The sequence below is a fragment of the Aegilops tauschii genome, chromosome 7, assembly GCF_002575655.3.
Source record: "Aegilops tauschii subsp. strangulata cultivar AL8/78 chromosome 7, Aet v6.0, whole genome shotgun sequence".
Classification (NCBI taxonomy): Eukaryota; Viridiplantae; Streptophyta; class Magnoliopsida; order Poales; family Poaceae; genus Aegilops; species Aegilops tauschii.
Genome location: NC_053041.3, coordinates 296,798,162 through 296,825,534, shown reverse-complemented (window position 1 = coordinate 296,825,534; position 27,373 = coordinate 296,798,162).

The window sequence follows — 27,373 nt, the reverse complement described above, 5'->3', positions numbered from 1 at the left end:
ACCCTGACGAACAGGCCATAGAAGATGACTCGGAGGACGACAGCTACCATCCACCCTCCGAAGAGGAGACAAGCCTCGGCAACGAAGACTTCATCGTGCCTAAGGATCCTCTGGAGCAGGAGCGCTTTAAGCTTCAGCTCATAGCCACTGCAAGGAGCCTAAAAAAGAAATAGCGGCAGCTTCAAGCTGAACAAGATCTGCTCGTCGACAGGTGGACTGATGTCCTGACAGCCGAAGAATACGGCCTCAGGCGCCCAACAAAGAGCTACCCGAAATGCAGACTGCTACCTCAATTCGACGAGGAGGCACCGGAACACATATCTCCCTCGCGTAATGCAGAACGACCACCGCGTGGTCGAGACAGGGCGGCCGACCGGCCACCCCACGGTCGGGATAAAGCGGCAACTCAGGCCAAACAGCAGCCTGCCCCACCACCCCGCAAAAATAAAGATGAAAGAGTTCGGGGTCACACGTACGACCTTCGGCAGACCCTGGACAGTAGAGCGGGACACACAAGATCGATCTACGGATCGTGAGGATGTGCCTCGAGGCACGAAGACGGCTACCTATTCGGACGTGATAAATCCAACCACGCCCGGGCCGAATGCCGCAGACGGACTCCATCAGAGCTACGCCGCGATGCGGCCCGGTACAGAGGTGCCGCACACCCTCTCTGCTTCATAGATGAGGTACTGGATCACAAATTCCCCGAGGGATTCAAGCCCGTCAATATCGAATCATACGACGGCACAACCGATCCTGCAGTATGGATCGAGGATTTCATTCTCCATATCCATATGGCTCGAGGAGACGACCTCCACGCCATTAAATACCTCCCGCTAATGCTCAAAGGGCCAGCTCGGCACTGGCTTAACAGCCTGCCTGAAAACTCCATCAGCAGTTGGGAGGACTTGGAGGAGGCTTTCCTTGATAACTTCCAAGGAACTTATGTCCGGCCACCAGACGCCGATGACTTAAGCCACATAGTTCAACAACCCGGAGAATCAGCCAGAAAATTCTGGACTAGGTTCCTAACCAAAAAGAACCAGATCGTCGACTATCCGGATGCCGAAGCCCTAGCGGCCTTTAAGCATAGCATCCGGGACGAATGGCTTGCCCGCCACCTCGGCCAAGAAAAACCGAGGTGCATGGCAGCCCTCACAACACTTATGACCCGCTTTTGCACGGAAGAAGATAGTTGGCTAGCTCACAGTACAAGCACGACCAATGAAACAAGCCCCTCCGAGACCAAAAACAGCACCGGCAAGCTCTGGCGCAATAGAAACAAACGCCGAAGCAATGGCGATAACACCGACGACACAACAGTTCATGCCAGATTCAGTGGCTCAAAGTCCGGCCAGCGAAAGAAGCCCTATAAAAGGAGCAGCGGAAAACCATCCAGCTTGGACCGCATACTCGATCGTCCTTGCCAAATACACGGCACCCCAAAAACCAGCCAACCATACTAACAGAGACTGTCGGGGTCTTTAGACAAGCCAGCAAGGTAAATAGCAGAAACAAAGAAGGGGAATCACAGAGCGAGGACGATGACGAAGAGCCCCGGTAGCCGAACACCGGGGGGCGAAAGAAATTTCCCCCTCAAGTCAAAACGGTGAACATGATATACGCTACACATATTCCCAAAAGGGAGCACAAGCGCGCACTCAGGGACGTCTATGCGGTATAGCCCGTCACCCTGAAATTTAATCCGTGGTCATCATTCCCGATCACATTCGACCGACCATCCAATTAGCATCCGGCATGGCGGTTCAGCCGCACTGGTCCTCGACCCAATCATCGACGGATTCCACCTGACTCGAGTCATAATGGACGGCGGTAGCAGCCTCAACCTGCTCTATCAGGATACAGTATGTAAAATGAGCATTGACCCCTCACAAGTCAAGCCCACGAGGACTACCTTTAAAGGAGTCATACCAGGCGTAGAGGCCCATTGTACGGGCTCAATAACGCTAGAGGTAGTATTCGGTTCCCCGGATAACTTCCGAAGCGAAGATCTAATCTTCGATATCGTCCCATTTCGCAGCGGCTATCACACGCTGCTCAGACGAACCGCATTCACTAGATTCAACGCGGTGCCACATTATGCTTATCTCAAGCTCAAGATGCCCGGTCCACGTGGCGTCATTACAGTAAATGGAAACACGGAACGCTCCCTCCGTACAGAGGAGCGCACCGCCACCCTAGCAGCAGAAGTACAGAGTGGCCTTCTCAAGCAACGCCATAATCCGGTTGCCGAGCCTCTGGACATCATTAAGAGGGTCCGGACTACACCGCAGCAGGACAGCTCGGCTCGTCACGAGCCAAACTAGCAAATTCGGCCTCCGTCCCAGCCTAGACGAGGCAATGGTATTAGTACCGCGCGCATATAAGCTATGCACTCATGGGTACTGACGGAGGCACAACTCGCTCGCAATCCACAGTACGGCTTGATAGACCCTGGGATTCGCACGCTTCTGATTTTTCTTTGTACAGGTCTTCTTCTCTTTTCAAGGGCTATAAGGACGACCTGCTTGCGGAACACACCAAGGAGGCAAGGAGCTCTGGCATACAAGGGAACCCCCAGGTGGTTTCTGATAAACGATTACCATACTTGTTTTACATACCCGCATGCAGCTCGCCCTTGGTTACGGCATTTTCAATAGCCTTACTTGCTTATCGCATTACTTGTACAAAGTACGCCTTGACGTACTGATTACATCACAACGGTGAATAAATGGTGGTGTCAGCCCATTACTTCATTTTTCCGTTTCCTCACCTCAGTATCTATTACTCGTTGCACACGTACACCATGGTACGTACTAATACGCCAGGGGCTCAATTACACCCCGCATCACGGCAATAAAAGTCCGAACACTTTTACAGTATAGTTCGGCACCCCGAACTTATAGCACTATATGCATCGGCTCCGAATCATGTCTTTGGTCAATAGTTGGGTTGTCCGGCTCCTGTGCTTACTACCTTACGTTCCGCTATATCGACTAGGGTAGTAAAGGGAGAACTACTGCGATTGTGTCCCGGTTCTTCTGGACGAGCACCTCAGTAGAGAAAGCCGAAAACTGACTGTCATGGTGCGGCGAGAGACGGTCAGCTGTCCGAGAGGTTCCAAATCATTAGAGATTTTTCCCGCTTCTTGCGAAGAATCGGTTTCTCTGATTAGGCATGTATAGTGCCCCTAATTCGGCCTTCCGAATACCAGGGGCTTCGCCAACTTTATCAATTGTCAACTCCTATGGCTAAGTGGGGGCGGTAAAGGCCGCATAGTCTGGTTGCCTTGTTCGTTGCGCTAAACACCTCCTTTAAGGACCAGAATGTGGAGTAAAGAGTGTTTAGATTTATCCCGAACACCCCCGTACTATCTACGTGGGGGCAGAAGCCGACGACTGGTCATCCCTCAGATTTAATAAACGGCCGCATAGGAGGTAGAATTTAAAATCATAAACATTATACTACATAACATCTTTGTTCCATATTACAGGGCAAGATAATACACATGTTCTTATGGGAATATAATATCCTTCGAACATTGCTCCGCTGCAAGGCGGGACCCCTCCAGGACACCATCAAAATAATGCTCGGGTCGACGATGCTCCTTGCCCTCCGGCGGTCCCTCGGTCATCAGCTTCTTGGCATCCAGCTTCGCCCAATGCGTCTTGACGCGGGCAAAGGCCATACGCGCACCTTCAATACAGACCGACCGCTTCACGGCTTCGAGCCGCGGACAGGCACTCACAAGCCATTGCACAAGTCTGAAGTAGCTGCTAGGTATAAGATCGGCAGGCCACAGCTGGACTATAAAGTCCTTCATGGCTAACTCTGCCAACCTGTGTAGCTCGACCAACTGCTTTAGCTGGTCGCTGAAGGGCACCGGATGTTCGGATCCCAGATATTGGGACCAGAACAGCTTCTCCGTAGACATCCCTTCCTCGGCTCTATAATGCTCGGCCGCATCCGACACACTGTGCGGCAGACCTGTAAATGCCCCTGGAAAACCAAAATTCAGGATAAGTACAAGGGACGGTGCTTCTACACGCTTGCTCTGCATGGTGAAGAACTTACCCGCCGCAATCTTCTTGGCCATCTCGATTTCCTGGAGGGCGCTCTGGGCTTCGGCTCACGCATCCTGAGCACTCTGGCGAGCCTTCACCAATTCGGACTCTTGCGCCTTACAATCGCGCTCTAGGGCCTCAAATCTTTCTATCGCACCCTGGAGCTGTTGCTCCGCCTCGCCAACCCGGGCCTCGTGCTTCTCGTGCGAGACGCACTCTTTGGCCGCTTTGTCCTTGGCCTCGGCTAGCGCCTTCTTCAGGGTTGCCACCTCGGCCGTGGCCCCTATTTAAGTTTATGACACTTTAGCCCAGTCGGACTATTCATTTCTTTTCAAAATGTACCCACAGGTTGCTGCATACCTTGGCTATCCTCCAACTGCTTCTTCATGCAGCCGAGCTCCTCCTCGGCCCGCTCCAATTTTTGCTTCAGTCCAGAGACCTCCGCAGCATGAGCAGTGGCAGCCTGCAGCGATACCTGCTTATTCACATAGACAACTCATGTTAGACTCCTGCGATTTTTTGATCCTCTGTTCGGCTTTTCTTCCCGAACACCAAACATAGTATCAGGGGCTACTGTCTATACTGTGATATTTTTCCTATAATCACATTACATACCTCAAAGCCCGTTAAAAGGCTAGTGCAGGCTTCGGTCAGTCCGCTTTTAACGGACTGAACCTTCTCTATTACCGTGTCCATAAGGACACGATGTTCATCCACGATAGAGGCGCCTCGTAGCGCCTCTAGCAGATTATCTGGTGCCTCTGGTTGGACAGAGGTGACCGGTGGAACAGGCACACCCCCTCCTGGCGGGGAATGCCGTTCGCTGGACCCCGGAGCCATATAGATTTCCGGAATGGTATCCGGCTGAGGGCCGAAGGGAACTCGGGCCCCATCACCAGTCCTCATGGGGGCTTTTTCCCCCATGTGTCCGGCGTCCGAGAAGTCATCCTGGGGCGTCACCCCGATGATCTCCGGAACCTCCCCCCGGCCTGGGAAGGTCTTTTTGGACACCGCCTCGTCATCACCCTTGGGTAAGATGGAATGAGCAGGTGGCGGAGACATGCTAGCCATCTCCTCCGTGTCCAGCGAATCCTCTGTCGAGGATCGCGGAGAGCCATCGCGCGCCGTACTGCAAGGACAAAGTTTACAATATGTCAATATTACAAACCGGAAAAGCCAGACGTTTGCGAATTCTGGTACTTACGAAGTGGCCCAAGGCCTGGTCCGGCGAGGTCGTTCCGGACTACTGTCAACATCCCATGTGGAGTTATCCGCGAAGGAGCCTTTAACCCTCTTAGGCGTTTTCGCCTCCGGGCTTGTGGGGGCCGCTCTCTTCTTCCTCCCCACTTCAGTTGGGGAGTCGTTTTCTTCCTCCTCTTCATCGTCATCGTCAGCGGACGAAGAGGAAGTCTCGCTTCCGGACGTCTCGTCCGGAGTGCTTCTCCAGCGAAGGCCCTTCTTGGCCCCTTGGGCCGCCTTCTTAGCCGTCTTCTCCGGCACCTCATAAGGTGCAGGGAACAACATCTTCTCCAATAATGGAAATTCTTTGTCCTTGGGCAGCGGAGCCGGACAGTTAATCTCCTCGGCCAACTTAATCCAGGCCTGAAAATAGGGGAAGGAAGCTTAAATTTCCTCTCAAAATATGCTAGTAGGGGATACTACTTGAAAACATTAAAGGAACTGACCGGGTTGGGTTGGCGCTTTAGGCTAAGCCCACGGTCTTCGGTCGTAGGCGGTGGCGTCTCGCCGGCCTTGAAGAGCACCTTCCAGATTTCTTCGTGCATCATGCCGAAGAGCTCCAGTAGTGTCTGGTGCTTGGCTGGCTCGAACTCCCACAAGTTAGAAGTTCGGCGTTGGCACGGAAGGACCCGACGAACAAGCATGACCTGGACCACGTTGACGAGCTTGATTTTCCTTTCTATCATGTTCTGGATGCACGTCTGGAGCCCAGTCAGCTCGTCCGAGGGACCCCGGGTTAGGCCCCTCTCTTGCCAGGAGGTGAGCCGCATTGGGATTCCGGATCGGAATTCAAGGGCCGCCAACCAATCAGCGTTGTGCGGCTCGGTGATGTAGAACCACCCCGATTGCCACCCCTTCACCGTCTCCGCAAACGAACCTTCGGGCCAGGTGACGTTGGGCATCTTGCCCACCATAGCGCCTCCGCACTCTTCTTGTTGACCGCGCACTACTTTCGGCCTCACATTGAAGGCCTTCAGCCACAGGCCGAAGTGAGGTTTGATGCGGAGAAAAGCCTCACAAACGACGATAAACGCCGAAATGTTGAGGATGAAGTTGGGGGCTAGGTCATGAAAATCCAGCCCATAGTAAAACATCAACACGCGGATGAATGGGTGAAGAGGGAACCCAAGCCCGCGGACGAAATGTGTAAGAAACACAACCCTCTCGTGGGGCTCGGGAGTGGGGACGATCTGTCCCTTGGTCGGGAGTCGATGAGCGATCTCTTTGGCCAGATATCCGGCCTCCCGGAGCTCCTTGATATCCTTCTTCTTGACAGAAGAGGCCATCCACTTACCTCCAGCTCCGGATCCGGACATCTTCGAAGTACTTTCTCGAATGAGGGAAAAGCTAAAGCTTGGGCACTGGAGCTCAAGGACGGAAGGGATGAGGAAGAGAAAGGGCGTGGGTGAAAGAAGGGAATCCTTACCCCCTTTATAGAGGCCGCGAATGTCAAGCGCCTTCCCACTCGCCTTAAACTCGCCTGTTCCCAAGGGCTGTGTAAATGGCACGGTTGGGTTACCCATGCCCGCATTGATGAGAATCCCGCGAAAAGGGGACACGATCTTTGCTTCGACAAGACGTGCCAATAGCTACCGCGTCTTGAAACGTGGGACAAACAGTTCGAAATTATGACCGAACGGACATAATGTCACATTGCAGAAAGCTGTCAGTGGATGGAACTCGTGTCAAATATATATATTCTCTTTGCAGTTGTGCATGGTGTGTAACAGGTCCGGATACAATCATCGCGTCCGAAGACTATCTTGGAGTTCGGAAGAAGGGGAACCCGCCTTGCAATGCCGAAGACAATCTACGCACCGGACTCCTCATCATTGAAGCCAGGTTCAGGGGCTACTGAGGGAGTCCTGGACTAAGGGGTCCTTGGGCGTTCGGCCAGTTATCTGCTGGGCCGGACTAATGGGCTGTGAAGACATGAAGGCCGAAGACTATACCCGTGTCCGGATTGGACTCTACTTGGCGTGGAAGGCAAGCTAGGCGACCGATTATGAAGATTTCCCCCTATGTAACCGACCCCATGTAACCCTAGATCTCTCCGGTGCCTATATAAACCGGAGAGCATAGTCCGGATAGGGGATATACTCATTACCATATTCACATACGCTAGACTTCTAGGGTTTAGCCATTACGATCTCGTGGTAGATCAACTCTTGTAATACTCATATTCATCAAGATAAATCAAGCAGGAAGTAGGGTATTGCCTCCATAGAGAGGGCCTGAACCTGGGTAAACATCGCGTCCCCCGTCTCCTGTTACCATAGATCCTGGACGCAAAGTTCGGGACCCCCTACCCGAGATCCGCCGGTTTTGACACCGACAGTGATGCCTTCGTAGGCTCGCTGGTCAGTGAGGAGTTGGATGAGATTCATCATGTAATCGAGTTAGTTTTGTTAGGGCTTGATCCCTAGTATCCACTTTGTTCTTAGATTGATGTTGCTATGACTTTGCTATGCTTAATGCTTGTCACTTTGGGCCCGGGTGCCATGAACTCAGATCTAAACCGTACTTGTTATCATCATTATATCCATGTTTTAGATCCGATCTTGCAAGTTATAGTCACCTACTACGTGTTATGATCCAGCAACCCCGGAGTGACAACAACCGGGCCCACTCCCGATGATGACCGTAGTTTGAGGAGTTCATGTATTCACTACGTGTTAATGCTTTGTTCCGGTTCTCTATTAAAAGGAGGCCTTAATATCCCTTAGTTTCCAATATGGACCCTGCTTGCACGGGAGGGTAGGACAAAAGATGTCATGCAAGTTCTTTTAATAAAGCACGTATGACTATTTACGGAATACATGCCTACATTATATCAATGAACCGGAGCTAGTGCCGTATCACCCTAGGTTATAACTGTCACATGATGAATATCATCCAACAAGTCACTGATCCAATGCCTACGAATTTAACTTATATTGTTCTGCTAAGTTACTACTGCTGTGATCACTGTTACACTTGCTACAAAATTACTGCTATCAATGTTACTGTTACCGTTGCTGCTGTTACTACTATGAAAACTATCATATTACCGTGCTACTGATTACTTGTTGCAGATAATTAATCTCCAGGTGTGGCTGAATTGACAACTCAGCTGCTAATACCTTTAAATATTCTTTGGCTCCCCTTGTGTCGAATCTATAAATTTGGGTTGAATACTCTACCCTCAAAAACTGTTGCGATCCCCTATACTTGTGGGTTATCAAGACCTTTTTCTCGCGCCGTTGCTGGGGAGCATAGCTATATTTGCTGATTCACTAGGGATTATTATCAATTTATCACTATGAAGAATCTGAAGGATCCAAACACTAAGATATTTCCCTCAAAGACGACGGGAGGTAAGGAACTGCCATCCAGTTCTGCTTTAGATTCACCTTCTATTATGAGTAAACTTGCAACACCATGTGGCACCCCGGCTCAGAGAAACCAGAACGCCCCGTATTCCAGCCCAGAGATCGAGGAGGAGTCTTCTGGAATAGGCACTGCTTAGCATAGAACAAATCAACTCTTTATTACAAGCTATATGTGGGTACAAGGGGATTACATCGGCACGGCGACACTACGCGTGCCACGGTTGCTCCATGCAAGCAGCAGAACAACACGAAGCAGCGGAATAACTCTAGCAGCGGAACAGCAACGACGGTGATGAACTCCACTCCGCAGGGACTCTGGCTGGAACGCGTATCCTAGCTTGCAAACAAGGAATCCACGGCAAACAAGCAATCAAATCTGGCATGACCTGCAAACTGGCATGACACGCCAGGTCAGTACATTGAATGTACTTGCAAGCTCACAACAACCAAGCGCTATCAAGACAAACATCAGCATGGCAATTACAGGTTAAACATGGATGAACATGATACCATCAGATCAACATGGCATGTACAACATGATACAACTAGAACAGTATGAGCATGGCATGAACATGTAAACATGATAACACTAGCATATAACATGATGACACTATCATGCACCAACTTACTCTGATCGGGTTACCTCGTAACCAATACATGCATGAACTTACCATCGCAGACATCACACGATAATCTTAGGACCCAATCAAGCTTGGTATTACAATACCGTAGTAATCATACATGACCACAAGGACCTTGACCTTTACCTGCGATTCTTGCACAACATCACAAATATCCTTCAACTCGGTATCCACGATACCACGGTGATCCTCTCACGATCACGATAAATATCAACCAACTTCTTTCATCATCGAACCAGGGTTGTTATTTCGCACATTATTATCATTACTGTTGACCCACAGTGTGACCGACTATGAACTGGGCCCATATCCGCGGGCGCGGCTATCGATAGATTTAAACACACACTCTGCAGAGGTTACCAATCACAACATCGGGCACACAAGGCTTATGCCATCCTACCTGATTAGGGTAGCGCCCACGCATAATCTTCCCTCGTTGGAGGCACCGGCGAGAGGCATGACAATAAACCCAATTAGGACCTTCCCATAAAAGGCAAATGTGGTTGCACTGGTCAGCTTAATATTGTGGCACCATGACTCAGCCAAAAGTTGTTCAAGTACATTTAAGTCCGGTTAAACTTGAATGGAATAAGCTGAGTCATATTAAAATAACATGATGCAACTACAATGCATGAGTATGATATCAACATAAGCATGGAGGTGCAACATAATCATCGAGCATAACCACAATGAATCATATATCCAAATGAGCATGGCATACTGACAAGCATGAATATCACAAGCATAACACTACTCATAGCATAACATTACCACTAGCATCAACAACAAATACTAAGCAAGAACATATCAAAAATACTACCACGAAGCATATAACCAGCTAGATGCAAAGGAACATGCATAATCACGGTACTCGGTAGAAGACGATAGTCATGCTCCGAAGTACATGACCAGCATCAACATGTAATACTAACAAACAAGACATACGAGAGAAATACTAACAACTAGTATATGATAACCACGTGCATAAGAACATATCATGAAAGTAAACACAGATCCATAGCATAACCGAAACAACGATAGTAGTAGCAAAACAAACAGATTGTTATTTAAGATTCGAGTTGAAAACCAATGCTACTGCATGGCTATCATGCAAATGGTGGTTGTGGCTTGCCTGGGGATGAAGAAGGCTCCGGGAAGAAGTGCGGTGAAGCCGCGGAAAGATTCGCCGGAAAAGATTCCCTCTCGGAGGGGGCTGATTAGGGCAAGGGCATCAAGGTCATTTTCAGAATGTCAAACATGGTGAAAATGACAGGAACAGAACGGGCTCGATGAGACAAAGACGTGGGCATTAGATTCACCTCAATCGGAGTTACGAGCAAAAAGATGTGATAGTTTTTCTGCTAGGGACCCATTTGTAAATAAAAGCATCACAAATAGGCCCTCAGCCGGAAAAACAGAACACGCCCCTCTGGAAGTACGCTTTCTCAGAAGCGAAAACGTATTCCAGGGTGAAGTAGAAGAGAAATGCGCTTTCGGGAAGGGAAGACGCATTCCAGTGGAATCCATCTCCACTTATCCACGCTGGCAAGCGCGGGGCCGAGCCTTGAGCCACTGCCAGGTGGGGTCGCGCGGGAAGGGGCCCGCCGGCCTGACTGTCTTCAACCCCCGCTCGGGGAGCTCCTGGCCGAGGGGACAGACCCGCCCCGACGGCGATTTCCGGTGCTACAGGGCATCTCCGGCGATGCTCGGGCTATGGATGGATTCAGCGCGCAACGGCGCATCCAAAGATCCCATCCACGGCCGGTGGGATGACCCGAGACAATGACGGGCTCAACGCAGGCGAACAAGGGATTCGGCCGTCGAAGAACTCCTGGCAAGAGGCCACCGGAGGAGTACGGGGAGTACTGGAGTGGATCTAGTGTGGATGTGGACGCCTCTGGTGGTGGTGGAAGTGAGGGAGGGGCTCGGTCTTGCTCGGATTTGAGCAGAGGCCGTCGGCGGACACGGCAGCCATGGGGTCAAGGAGAGGCTTCGAGAGCGATTGAAGGGGCTGGGCGGGGTCCTGGGAACGAGGTGGAGCTGATGAGGTGCTCGGGAAGGCTCGGGGTGGCCTATATATAGCCGGGGAGGGTCACGGGCGCGTTTAATGCAGGCCAGGGCGGTTGTCACTGCGTGCACACGACATTTACTTGTGCTCTAATCAGTCAAACCTTGTCTGGGAGACAAGGTGTGCAGAAGGTGATGCTAAGGGGGAGAGAAACAAGCATAGTGATACCTGATATGATCATAGGTAGCAAGAAAACAAAGGAACAACAAGGTGTTTGGAGTTTGCTGGGGAGCAGATACTTGGATTTGAAGGATGATCTTTGACTGGGTTTGATCACGCACTAAGGTGATTAGGATGGAAAGGTTTCAGCTCAAGAAGAGGAGTTTAGCTAGTACCAGACTGGGCAGAAATACAAAACATGAAGTCGCACTCACGTATCAAATGGGATTGAGCTGAATTTTTGTGTAGATGAGTTATTTGGGCATATGAGAGTGTCATAAAAATTTCATGCCATTTGGCCAAGCCAAAATGGTACTTCCTTCATACAGCACCTCTCTGGACAAAAGCATAGGAAAAATCCTGAGGGAAAATGGCTAGATGAAATAAGCCTAAATCTTGTGGAGATAGGTTATATGGATAGGAGAAGGCTTAGGAAAATTTTCAGCTTAATTGAAGCAATATAACTTATACTTGCTTCACAAACTGAAAATTTGGACAGAATCAAAGAATTGAAGATGAGCTCACATGGATGCATGACATGAGCTCAAATTTGGTGTAGGGCTATGATATGATGATATTGAGGTCATGCATAAATTTCAACACATTTGGATATGCCTAGCTTGTACCTCCTTCACAAAGTTTCTTTCTGGACAGAAACTTTGGAAAATCATTGATAAATAATCACTTGGCAAATGAAGTTGAATTTTGGCATGTGGCAATGATATGGACATGAAAAGATGTCCAAGAAGTTTGGAGTCAATTGGGCAAAGATAAATAACACTTGCTTCACAATGTGCTATTTAGGACAGAATAGGGAATGAATTATTTGAGCATTATGCAAAACATGGCAAGTGAAATATTTTGCCATATTTGAGGAAGATATGACCCAAACAATTTATGAGAATTATTTGGGAATTTTTGGAGTGATGGAAATATAGGTTGCTTCACAACCTAGGGCAAATTGAGTTATTCCTTTAACAAAAAAAGGAATATTCTCAAGGAAAAGATTATTGGGGTTGGTCCAAGATGGAAATGGCAAGATCTAGGGATGAATATGAGGATGACAAGCCACTCTGGAAGGAAAGAAGAGGTCATCTTCTTCATTTTCCAGACCACATAGCCACGGAAAAAAGAAAACTCAAGCAAAAACCTCAGAAAATCGAAAGAAAAAGAAAGGGCCAAAAATCAGGCTATCACAAACCTTCCCCCCTTAAAGAAATCTTGTCCTCGAGATTTGGTTGCTCAAGGAACAAGTATGAATATATCTGACTTAAGAAAACGTTTCCAACTCGGGTATCCTTTTTCCTTATTGATTGTTCCCCACTGGATTTTATCTGATTGGTTGTCTGCCTCTGGGGTGGTTTGCTTCACAGTATCCTCATCCTGACACATCTTACCTTGCTTGCTCATGCTTATACTAGATCCAATTATTTTCATCTGCTGACTTAGGTGAGATTACCATGACTGAAATATGTGCCTGTCTCACAAATCCGAGAGTGAGTTCCGATGGGTGCGTCATCCAGCACTAACAACCTTTCATGAAGTTGTGGCCAAATCTTCCTGGTAGGCACCCAATATTTTTACTCCCTACCTTCGGTTTACTTAACAAAATACGGGTTCTCCAGGTCCAAAACAGTGTTGTGGATCATAACTGTTCTTCTGACTAATACTGATTTTCTCGCGGGAGGTTCTGAATCAGTTTGACTGGCTCCACTGTCTTGAGTATCAAATCTGTACCAAATATTTGATTGTCTCCTGTCGTGGTCAACATGAAGGGTTGCTTTATGTGATGGTATCCACAGATTTGACTGACTTTGGATCTTGCAGCAAAAAATTCATTCATGACAGGATATCCTTTGATGATTGTTATTCCTCATACTGATTATTCATCCTGTCGGCATATCCATAACAGGATGTGTGATGCATTACCATTGTTGCTGGAGTCGAACTGTTGGATTGTCCTTTGGTCTGGCTTCACAGACCCAGATATCTGATACTGACAAATCTGAGCATATACTGTTGGCTGAGCGGCTTGTCTGGTTATGGGGTCCTTACCAAATTGAGTAGACCCCTTTGATGAATATCCATGGTGATCAATACTGACTCATACTGTCCGAGGTATCTGCACCATGTGGGTCTTGCAACAATTCTCATACCCGCATCACCGGTCTTGGTCCTTCATTACTGTTTTCCTTGTCTGGATCCTTGGCTGAAGGAGCGCGGTCATATTGTTTTTCCGTGTGACCATAGGTTCTATCGGGTGCAATATTCTGACAGGCGTACTCTTATCTGCATCTTCTAATATGGTGATATCGTTTAAATGGCAGGTTCATCACCTCTCAAGTTCCGACCATAGGGAAACGATCATCTGAACCCTTGCAAGAAATCGGCAAATAAATCAGTAGCCACCAGAACGGTCTTTACAACTCAGATCTGGGACATTACTGAAATAACTCAACCACGACTCAAGACGGCCGATAAACAGCTCAGAGCATGAGACCGGGTTGATAAGAAGAAAGTGGCAGCTCCCTAAGATAGCCGAAAGGTAGCTAAAAGCATAGGGCCACTGTCACAAAAAGAAACTCAACAGCTATACGAGACGGCTGAAAAGCATTTCAGAACTCGTGATAGTTGTTCAATAGAGAAAATAAAATTGGCATCCACCCCGAATAGCTAAAAACAGCTCAGATCACAAGTGTGGTGCCGTCACTGGAGAAAACAAGACAAGGGCTCATCAGGATCATATTCCAGGTTCACAGGTACTTGTATAGAGCTCACTGTTGTTGTCAATCTTCATAATCCTTTGTCAGACTGCGGTGTATCACTGGCTTTCTCATTTTAACAATCCTCATGCGACTGTCGGATCCTTGTACCGCATATATATGAGAATCTGATCCCCGAGGCAGACTTGTGTTCTGACTGATTCTTGCTTCTGACCAAACTATTGTAGATTTGTTACTTGTGATACACGGCCAGATGCTGCCAATTCACAGTGCGATATCTTGTCCCAATGCTGTACTGAGGATGGCTGGATGGCTTATGCTAGAAGCCATCGATAGTACCATGCCGAGGAAGGCTGGGTATCGTGCTTCAGAAGCTTCCCCCTTAAAGACTTGCTGGGGGAGGACTCGGTACCTTATGCCGGAAGCTTTTGTGGTTGCTTACTGCAGAAGACAGAACCTTGCACGAGAAGCCATCCATATATCGCACTGAGGAAGATAGTGGAACCTTGTAGTGGAAGCTTCTCTGGTAGCTTGCAAGGGAAGACTGGGTTGCTTACGCCAGAAGCATCTCCTCGTGATATACAGACTGATTTCCACATATGCATACCATCTTAATACTTTTGCTGTTGATTACTTGTATGCAACGGGGTCTGTTGAACTATCCTCCTTTCCGAGTGTTGAATCCATGGCACAATCTTGCTGATATTATACTGTCGATCTAGCACACAATTCATCTCATTTCTTATTTGATCATCACTTCCATGAAGAGTGCACACTGAGGGAGACTTGATTAACCATATTGTTGTGAGAAGTGCACGCTAATGCAAACTTGATTATCAGTCCTAAAAACTAGATATTCCCCATTTCACTGCAGTCGGCTGAGAATTCCATTCTATTCAGCTGAGTTTCCAAACATATGCTTTCCTTGTTGATTCTTCGGGTTCGGTGTCGGTTGGCAAGCAATTTTAATAAGGGTAAAATCTGGCAACACCAAAGGCCCAAAGAAAGAAGCAAAAGAAACAATGAAAACAAAAGCACACAAGCATACTAATAATATAAATAATGCAAATAATCAAGCGACATCACATATTACTGCTACTCACACAATAATATGCATGCACACCTAAGCACACAAATTTCGCGGAAACTCCGGTTTTACGATCTATTATGATGTGGCAGTGTGCACAAAATGAGTCTGCGTGTGGAAGGATTTGATGTAACCAAGGTTACACCAAGCGTTGGCTGAACACCGGTTGGATCTGAATGGAGATGGAGGAGAGGACGGTCTTGGTGATCAAGTAGCAAGACACCAGGTCACGACTACATCATCATCAAGCGTACGAATGGGAACCGTACACGTCCAAAGGATGAGATGACAGGGTAGGATAGCGGTGGAAAATGGGCTTGCTGGCATTGCCCTCTTCTGATAACCAAGATCAATAAGGTTTGCCAAACAGGACGAGATGGATAGCATGATTCAGGATAGAGACAAGTCTATTACCGAAACGATATGGGTGGGTGGCGGAAAGATATCGACGCGACATCTGATCATAACTCCTGCAAATGGTGTCTGGAACACTCGGTACTAGGGCATCACCCTGCTGGGACAGAGCTGACACCGAACACTGAAGAGCAGGCATGCTAAGAAGGAGGGTGCAGGTAGTGGATTGAAACCGATGCCACCTACACTCACAAGATTAACCGTTAGCGACAAGATAATGAGTCTATATGCATGCTATGCAACAAACAAATGCAACAAACAAGTGCAACAAACCACTGGGCTCTATACTACCGCTTTCTAACGCTCGCGTGGGCTAGGGCGTCCTACAGCCAGACCTGCTCTGATACCAAGCTCTCTGGCACCCCGACTCAGAGAAACCAGAACGCCCCGTATTCCAGCCCAGAGATCGAGGAGGAGTCTTCTGGAATACGACACTGCTTAGCATAGAACAAATCAGCTCTTTATTACAAGCTATATGTGGGTACAAGGGGATTATATCGGCACGGCGACACTACGCGTGCCACGGTTGCTCCATGCAAGCAGCAGAACAACACGAAGCAGCAGAATAACTCTAGCAGCAGAACATCGACAACGGTGATGAACTCCACCCCGCAGGGACTCTGGCTGGAACGCTTATCCTAGCTCGCAAACAAGGAATCCACAGGAAACAAGCAATCAAATCCGTCATGCCCTGCAAACTGGCATGACACGCCAGGTTAGTACATTGAATGTAATTGCAAGCTCACAACAACCAAACGCAATCAAGACAAACATCAGCATGGCAATTACAGGTTAAACATGGATGGACAAGATACCGTCAGATCAACACGACATGTACAACATGATACAACTAGAACAGTACGAGCATGGCATGAACATGTAAACATGATAACACTAGCATAAAACATGATGACACTATCATGCACCAACTTACTCTGATTGGGTTACCTCATAACCAATACATGCATGAACTTACCATCGCAGACATCACACGATAATCTTAGGATCCAATCAAGCTTGGTATTACAATACCGTAGTAATCATACATTACCACAAGGAGCTTGACCTTTACCCGCGATTCTCGCACAACATCACAAATATCCATCAACTCGGTATCCATGATACCACGGTGATCCTCTCACGATCACAATAAATATCAACCAACTTCTTTCATCATCGAACCAGGGTTGTTATTTAGCACATTATTATAATTACGGTTGACCCACAGTGTGACCGACTACGAACTAGGCCCATATCCGCGGGCGCGGCCATCGATATATTTAACCACACACTCTGCAGAGGTTAGCACACTGTACCCACACCACAGAACCCATGGCCTCGCACTCCCATTCGGGTGGACCAATGGCGTTCTAACAAAACCGGTCTACTGCCATGACACTCTCCCGGCCACTCCGACCAACTCCCCTTTGGGCTAAGTCATGGGTGGCCCCGTGCCTACCAAAGGCATCGACGGCCACCGTCGTGGCAAAACGAAAACGGTCTCAAACGAGGACATGGTATACCAATCACAACAACGGGCACACAAGGCTTATGCCATCCTACCTGATTAGGGTAGCGCCCACGCATAATCTTCCCTCGTTGGAGGCACCGGCGAGAGGCATGACAATAAACCCAATTAGGACCTTCCCATAAAAGGCAAATGTGGTTGCACTGGTCAGCTTAATATGGTGGCACCATGAATCAGCCAAAAGTTGTTCAAGTACATTTAAGTCCGGTTAAACTTGAATGGAATAAGCTGAGTCATATTAAAATAACATGATGCAACTACAATGCATGAGTATGATATCAACATAAGCATGGAGGTGCAACATAATCATCGAGCATAACCACAATGAATCATATATCCAAATGAGCATGGCATACTGACGAGCATGAATATCACAAGCATAACACTACTCATAGCATAACACTACCACTAGCATCAACAACAAATACTAAGCAAGAACATATCAAAAATACTACCACGAAGCATATAACCAGCTAGATGCAAAGGAACATGCATAATCACGGTACTCGGTAGCAGACGATAGTCATGCTCCGAAGTACATGACCAGCATCAACATGTAATACTACCAAACAAGACATACGAGAGAAATACTAACAACTAGTATATGATAACCAGGTGCATAAGAACATATCATGAAAGTAAACACAGATCCATAGCATAACCGAAACAACGATGGTAGTAGCAAAACAAACAGATAGTTATTTAAGATTCGAGTTGAAAACCAATACTACTGCATGGCTATCATGCAAATGGTGGTTGTGGCTTGCCTGGGGATGAAGAAGGCTCCGGGAGGAAGTGCGTTGAAGCCGCGGAAAGATTCGACGAAAAAGTTTCCCTCTTGGAGGGGGCTGATTAGGGCAAGGGCATCAAGGTCATTTTCAGAATGTCAAAACATGGTGAAAATGATGGGAACAGAATTGGCTCGATGAGACGAAGATGGGAGCGTTGGATTCACCTCAATCGGAGTTACGAGCAAAAAGATGTGATAGTTTTTCTGCTAGGGACCCATTTGTAAATAAAAGCATCACAAATAGGCCCTCAGCCAGAAAAACAGAACGCGCCCCTCTGGAAGTACGCTTTCTCAGAAGCGAAAAAAAATTCCGGGGTGAAGTAGAAGAGAAATGCGCTTTCGGGAAGGGAAGACGCATTCCAGTGGAATCCGTCTCCACTTATCCACGCTGGCAAGCGCAGGGCCGGGCCTTGATCCACTGCCAGGTGGGGTCGCACGGGGAGGGGCCCGCCGGCCTGACTGTCTTCAAACCCCGCTCGGGGAGCTCCCGGTGAGGGGACAGACCCGCCCCAACGGCGATTGCCGGCGCTACAGGGCTTCTCCGGCGATGCTCGGGCTATGGATGGATTCAGCGCGCAATGGCGCATCCAAAATCCCATACACGGCCGGTGGAATGACCCGAGACGACGATGGGCTCGACGCTAGCGGACAGGGGCTTCGGCCGTCGAAGAACTCCTGGCAAGAGGCCACCGGAGGAGTACGGGGAGTGCTGGACTGGATCTAGTGTGGATGTGGACGCCTCTGGTGGTGGTGGAAGTGAGGGAGGGGCTCGGTCTTGCTCGGATTTGAGCAGAGGCCGTCGGCGGACACGGCGGCCATGGGGTCGAGGAGAGGCTTCGGAAGCGATTGAAGGGGCTGGGCGGGGTTCTGGGAGCGAGGTGGAGGTGATGAGGTGCTCGGGAAGGCTCGGGGTGGCCTATATATAGCTGGGCGAGGGTCACGGGCTCGGGTGCCGCCAAGGACACGTTGGCCAGGTCCGGTGATGGCCAGATGCATCACGAGGATGGCAAGGAACGCGACGACGGGGAGCGGATGAACCTCATGAGACAGAAGAGGCTGATGGGAGGGACTTAAATGGTCGTGGCGCGAGGTGCCAAACCGGTTGCCGCTGCTCGAGCTCGGCCAAAGCTCTAGCGAGGCTCAGCGAGCACGGGGTGGCACGGGAACGCGACGAGGGGAGGAGCGGACGAGCCGCAGAGCTCACAGAGCAGAGGAGGCCAAGGGAAACATGGGGAGGAAGCAGACAGAGGAGGAAGACGATGGTCGGCTATAGCGCGTCCGTGGGTGCGCGGCGACGAGCGCCGACGAGGAAGCGGACGGAGGGGGAGTGAGGTCAGGGCGACGCGGTCAATCACGAGGAGGCTACTGGACATGGCTTTGAGTCGAGATGAGGAGAGCATGGACGGACACAACACCGTGGTCATGCTAGAGCGCGTTTAATGCACGCCAGGGCGGTTGTCACCGCGTGCACACGGCGCTTACCCGTGCTCTAATCTGTCAAACCTTGTCTGGGAGACAAGGTGTTTGGAGTTTGCTGGGGAGAGAAACAAGCATAGTGATCCCTGATATGATCACAGGTAGCAAGAAAAGAAAGGAACAACAAGATCTTTGGAATTTGCTGGGGAGCAGATACTTGGATATGAAGGATGATCTTTGACTGGGTTTGATCACGCACTAAGGTGATTAGGATGGCAATGTTTCATCTCAAGAAGAGGAGTTTAGCTAGTAGTTGCTGTAGAAACCACCAGACTGGGTAGAAATACAAAACATGATGTAGCACTCACGTATCAAATGCGATTGAGCTGAATTTTTGTGTAGATGAGTTTTTTGGGCATATGAGAGTGTCATAAAAATTTCATGCCATTTGGCCAAGCCAAAATGGTACTTCCTTCATAAAGCACCTCTCTGGACAGAAACTTAGGAAAAATACTGAGGGAAAATGGCTAGCTGAAATCAGCCTAAATCTTGTGGAGATAGGTTATATGGATAGGAGAAGGCTTAGGAAAATTTTCAGCTTAATTGAAGCAATATAACATATACTTGCTTCACAAACTAAAAATTTGGACAGAATCAAAGAACCGAATATGAGCTCACGGGATGCATGACATGAGCTCAAATTTCGTGGAGGCCTATGATATGATGATATTGAGGTCATGCATAAATTGCAACTCATTTGGATATGCCTAGCTTGTACCTCCTTCACAAAGTTTCTTTCTGGACAGAAACTTTGGAAAATCATTGATAAATAATCACTAGGCAAATGAAGTTGAATTTTGGCATGTGGCAATGATTTGTACATGAAAATATGTCCAAGAAGTTTGGAGTCAATTGGGCAAAGATAAATAGCACTTGCTTCACAATGTGCTATTTAGGACAGAATAGGGAATGAATTATTTGAGCATGATGCAAAACATGGCAAGTGAAATATTTTGCCATATTTGAGGAAGATATGACCCAAAAAATTTATGAGAATTATTTTGGAATTTTAGGAGTCATGGAAATATAGGTTGCTTCACAACCTAGGGCAAATTGAGTTATTCCTTTAACAGAAAAAGGAATATTCTCAAGGAAAATATTATTGGGGTTGGTCCAAGATGGAAATGGCAAGGTCTAGGGATGGATATGAGGATGACAAGCCACTCTGGAAGGAAATAAGAGGTCACCTTCTTCATTTTCCAGACCACATAGCCACGGAAAAAAGAAAACTCACGCAAAAACCTCAGAAAATCAAAAGAAAAAGAAAGGGCCAAAAATCTGGCTGTCACACACCACCACATGCTATCAATTCTAATATGTCGCAAGTTATTGATGATGCTACTTCTGCTATGGATAATGCTTATGATGATGCTAGTACCTTGCTTGATAATGATGATGTGCCACTTGGTGATTTTCTTGATGCACAAATTGCTAGAGTAATACAACATGATGTTGTTGAATCTGATGATGAGCTTGAAACTGAAACTCCTGAAACACTTGCTAGAACTAGCCTTCCTAGATATGAATTGCCTAAGGTACTGGAAGGTTATGTTATGAATGAGGAGACAACTAGAGATATTCTTGCGTGTAAGGATAGAGATGATCTAGAGAAATTATTATGCAAGTATAAAGAAAAATCTCTGAATGCTAGAATAAATGTGATCCTAAGTTTGCTACTTCACCTATCTTTATTGATGATAAGGATTATGAATTCTCTGTTGACCCAGAGTTAATTACTTAAGTTTAATATGATCCTTTCCATGGTTATGAAACTGAAACTGTTGTGGCACATCTTACTAAGTTGAATGATATAGCCACCCTTTTTACTCATGATGAGAAGACTCGCTATTACTTTATTCTCAAATTATTTCCGTTCTCATTAAAGGGTGATGCTAAAGCTTGGTACAATACTCTTACTCCTGGTTGTGTGCGTAGTCCCCAGGATATGATTTATTACTTCTCTGAAAAATATTTTCCTGCTCATAAGAAATAAGCTGCCTTGCAGGAAATATTTAACTTTGTGCAAAATAAAGAAGAGAGTATCCCACAAGCTTGGGGGAGGCTTTGCCAGTTACTTAATTTTTTTCCTGATCATCCTCTTAAGAAAAATGAAATACTTGATATCTTCTATAGTGGACTAACCGATGCTTCTAGGGACTTCCTAGATAGTTGTGCTGGTTGTGTTTTCAGGGAACGAACTGTTGGACAAGCTAAAGAATTATTGAATAACATATTGAAAAATTATGATGATTGGACTCTTCCTGAACCACCGCCTAAACCCACTCCAAAGAAGAGGGGTATATTATATCTCAGTCCTGAAGATATGCAAGAGGCAAAGAAATCTATGATGGAGAAAGGTATTAAAGCTGAGGATGTTAAAAATTTACCTCCTATTGAAAAAAATAAATGGGCTTAATACATCACCACTGCCTAAGGTGGTAGAGGTAAATTATCTAATGAAGTTCAATGATAATGACAATCCTCACAATATGCATCCTAGTCAATGCCTTTATGAGTTTGAAAACTACATTAGAAAACAAGACCACTTCAATGCGAATGTTATGAAACAATTGAAATATAATTCTGATATGATTGCTCGCTTGAGTGACTTGTTATTTAGAATTTCAAATGATGTTAGAGGTGTTGGAAAACATGCTTCTATGGTTCAAACTCAGTTAGAACAAGTTGCTAAATCACAAAGAGAATTGCTTGATGAAATGAATCATAATATACATGACTTTGTTGTTAGAGTTGCAACTAGAGGAGGTAAAATGACTCAGGAACCACTTTATCCTGAGGGACACCCAAAAAGTATTGAACAAGATTCACAAAGAAATAACACTAGTGCACCTAGTCCTTCTAGAAAGAAAAAGAAGAAGAAAAATGATAGGACTTTGCACACTTCTAGTGAACCCGAAATAGAAAAACCTCGTGATAATGAAAATGAAACTTCTATCTCTAATGCTGAAACTCAATCTGGTAATGAACACTCACCTAATGATAATGAAAAAGATAATGATGAGGTTCATGAAGACACTCAACCAAATAATGATAAAGAACAAGATAATGATGTTGAGATAGAACCACTTGTTGATCTTGATAACCCACAACCTAAGAATAAAAGATATGATAAAAGAGACTTCATGGCTAGGAAACACGGTAAAGAAACAGAACCGTGGGTTCAAAAACCTATGTCTTTTCCACCCAAGTCAACTAAAAAGAAAGATGATGAAGAATTTGAACGCTTGGCTAAAATGCTGAGGCCAGTCTTTTTGCGTACTCGCTTGACTGATATCTTGAAAGTGCCTCCTTATGGAAAGTATATGAAAGACATCATCACTAATAAGAGAAAAATACCAGAAGATGAAATCTCCACTATGCTTGCTAATTACACTTTCAAAGATGGAGTACCTAAAAAACTTGGAGATCCGGGAATACCAACTATACCTTGCTCTATCAAAAAGAATTGTGTGAAAACTGCTTTGTGTGATTTAGGAGCTGGTGTTAGTGTTATGCCCTTCTCTTTATATAAAAGACTTGACTTGAATAAACTCACACCTACTGAAATATCTTTGGAAATGGCTGATAAATCAACTGCCATACCTATCGGTATCTGTGATGATGTGCCCGTTGTTGTTGCTAATGTTACTATTTTGACTGACTTTGTTATACTTGAGATGCCCGAGGACGACAACATGTCGATTATCCTTGGGAGACCCTTCTTGAATACTGCAGGGGCTATTAGTGATTGCAATAAAAGCAAGGTCACTTTTCATATCAATGGTAATGAGCATACGGTGCACTTTCCGAAGAAACAATTCCAAGTGAACGGTATTAATGTTATTGAAAAATCTCCGACAATCACTATTGGAAGTTTTCAAATACCTTTACCTAATGTCAAAAAGAAATATGAAATGCTTATTGTTGGGGATATTCATATCCCCAATGAGGTAACTTAGTGATTTACAGAAGTTCTTCGGTTTCATGCTAATCGAAAGTGGTTGTTAATAAGACGTGATCAACCTTATTAATGAATCATTTTCGAGCGGTATGAAGCTGATGAATTTGTCAGCACTACCTTCTGTCCCTATCTTTTGTTTTCTGTTTTTATTAGTTAAATAAAATAAAATACCATGCTTTGTCTGTTTTCTGAATTTCCAGTGCAATAAAAAATGACCCAAAAAATAAAAGTTCTCAGAATGCTCTAAAAAAATTATACGATTTTTTTTCTAAATATTTCTGAATTTTTGGTGCAAATAATATCAGAGGGAGGTGCACCAGGTGGGCACAACCCACCTGGCCGCGCCAGGACCCCCAGGCGTGCCCTGGTGGGTTGTGGTCCCCACATGGGCCCCCTCACTTACCTCTTCTTCCCACATCATCACTTACCTCCAGAAAAAATCTCCATTTCTCTTTCTCGTGTTCTTGCTCTCAAACCCGTGGATTTTGATCTCTTTGCTCGAAGCTCCGTTTCCGAAACTGTTTCGGGGGATTGTTGCTTGGTATGTGACTCCACCATTTGTGCAGTTAGTTTTTGTTTTAGTGGTTTATATTTTGAACAATTAGCTACTCTTGGTGCTGCTGTAGATGAGCTTGCATGTTGAATTCTTAGTGTTCTAAGAAGTTTGAATGCTTGCTATGTCCTCTATGTATCCCTATGAGTAGTTGCTATCAATTTTATAAAGTTTTGTTGATAAAATATTGTCACCCCAAAAAAATTTATTATCAGAAAATTGTACGCGGACATGATGAACCTATTTGGAAGGAGTTCTTCGAGGAGACGATCCACGGGGGCATCCTCTAGTGACAGTTCTGCTCGCCGGTCTTATGTTGAACCAAGTGAAAGTTCCACACGAGATGCCACCACCAAAACATGCTTATGGACTTGCGATGAATATATGATGCGTCTGGGCATTAAGGAGGAATTTGAGAAATATGTTCACAATGCCAGTCTCGGTCCCTACCTTTCAGATAAGTGTGAATAACGCCAACTTCTCATTGAATCATTTGTCAAAGCATTTAAATTCTTTCCCTGTGAGTCTAGGGTGTCATTTATGCTTTATCAAAGGCCATTTACCATCACTGCAAGCTTCCATTTTGGGGTTCGCTTGATGAACCACCAAAGGCTGAGTTTGAAACATTTTTTACTAGTCTCTGTTATGGTGAAAGGAGGGGAGTGACACAAGGTAGAATAAAGACCATTCATTTTCCCGCGATTCAGTACTTTGCATTATTCAATGGGAAATGTATAGTAGGCAAGCAGGACTGTAGTACGCTTTGTGCTCCAGACTTGAGCCTCATACGCACCGCTCTCACTGGTGAAGGAGACTATAACCTTGGAGCAATTGTCGCACGCAGACTTCAACACACCGCTAACAGTGGCAGGTTCTATGGTGGAATTTATGCCACGCGTTCAGCGCGAGGGCTAGGTGTTTCACCTTTGCCCTTTGACCCTATCCTACCCACGAAGTATTTAGATTTTGACACCTTAAAAGAGCATAAGATTCTCAAGGGAAAGGTTGATAACTTCACTTATAATCTATTGTTTAACCAAAAATCTGTTGTGCACACATATTTGCCTACGCCTGCTCTTTTTGACTATCACAGCAAAGGAAGATATTTTGTTCTTGAGAGCGAGGCCTGAGCTCAGAACATAGCAGTAGGGGAAGCACGACAGGCCGAGGCATCCGCCAAGAGCCTTCGTGAGCTACCATGCCGACTACTACCCTCCAGGCTACTGATCGACTACCAAGTTAGACCAAAAGCCTAAGCTTGGGGGAGTACGTGTTCTCACCAACATTATATCCATGTTCACGCATATCATTCCATTTGTCGGTGTTCACACTTTTTCATTGTATCATCCATGCTTAGATTTATTTTCTTGCTTTCTTCTTGTGTGTTTGAAAAACTTAAGAAAAAAACAAAAAAATTAGCTGTAGTAATTTACTTTCTATGCATGCTTAGTAGTAGTACTAAAAAGAAAACCCAAAAAGATTTCCTTGTTCTTCTTTTGCTTGTTGGGAGATTTCCGTGTAAATAGTTTTTTCTCGTTTTTGCTTTTCTCTTTTATTTGCCTGTTCAAGAAAATAAAAAACTCCAAAAATATTTCAGTGTGTTTCTCTGAATTTCTTTTCCTTTTATTCGGGTTGTACCAAGGAGAAGACCACGATGAAAATTTTGTGTGGCTCTCATATGAATAATTGCTGAACTAATAAAGAGCACATTTTACCTTGTCTTCTCCTATTGAATAAAATGTTTGCAGATTCCAGCTTAGTCCACAACACTCTTGCACTATTATTATTTTCATATCATTCGGTCATGCAAGTGAAAGGCAATAATGACGACACTCGATGAACTGGCCGTGGCAGAGAGAAACTGGTATGAACTCGACTTGTTCTGTTTGTGTAAATATGTTTAACCTAGTATCCATGATTCAGCCCATTATGATTAAACATGTTTGCAATGACAATTAGAGATTATAGTTTCTCATGTCATGCATAAGTAGCTGGGAGTTGATAATGATTTATCTTGGATATCAACATAGCGTTAAAATGATTGTGATGTAGTATGATGATATGGTATCCTCCTCTGAGTGTTCGAGTGGCTTGACTTAGCACATGTTCACGCATGTAGTTGAATCAAAACCAACATAGCCTCTATGATATTTATGTTCATGGTGTTCATATCCTACTCATGCTAGTGTCCAATGTTACTTATGCATAATGCATGGTTATGATCGTTGTTGCTCTCTAGCTGGCCGCTTCTCAATCTAATTGCTAGCCTTCGCCTGTACTAAGTGGGAATTTTTCTTGTACATCAAAACCTTGAAGCCAAAGTTATTCCAGATGAGTCCACCATGCCTACCTATATGCGGTATTACCCTGCCGTCCTAAGTAAATTTGCACGTGCCACCTCTAAAAACTTCTAAAAATTATCTTTTTGTGTGCATGGATCATTCATGGAACGACAGGAGGTGGTCGGTATCTTCCATGCTAAGTGGGTTATTCTCAGGTCGAGTGTTTATTCACTCACCATCGCACGAGAAAAGGGCGGTAATAGGGATGCCCAGTCCCAAACTGCAAACATGAAAAAGATTTAATCTCTTGAATAATCAAACAAAAACTCCCAATGGAGTCGGAACCTTTACTTTTATCGCTTGGGAGCCGCCACTAGCGTGCTTAGCATGGAAGATGTTGATAACTGATGGTCGTGAAGTAAATGAGAAGGGTGCATGTCTCAAAATAATCATTTACCTCTGTTTTAAAAATTGAGCTCTGGCACCTCCGCAAATCACTGCTTCCCTCTGCGAAGGGACTATCTATTTACTTTTATGTTGTGTCATCACCTTCTAAAACAAGCGCCAGAAACTGAGAGAGCACAGTTGTCATGATTTATGCATTGTGTGTAGCTAATGTTGGGTGCATCATGACTGGATCTTTTCTACCATGAATTACAATGTTTAGTCGCTGCTTGAACTTTGGAGGTGCTCTGCATTTATGTTTTGCGGTATCAGAAAGGGCTAGCGGGATACCAGTATTGTCATATTATATCATGATTGTTTTGACAACGTGTTGCTGTTTGAGATATCTTATTATTGCTCGCTAGCTAATTATGTCATTCATATGAGTCATTATAATCTTTAAGAGTTATTGTCGAAATGGTTAGTTATAATGTTGGTTGAAAACCTGGGTGCTGTTTAAGCTTATTTATGCAAACAAGAGCAAAAGAGTTCGTAAAAGTTTTTCTTTTCACTTTCAGTTTATCAACTGAATTGCTTGAGGACAAGCAAAGGTTTAAGCTTGGGGGAGTT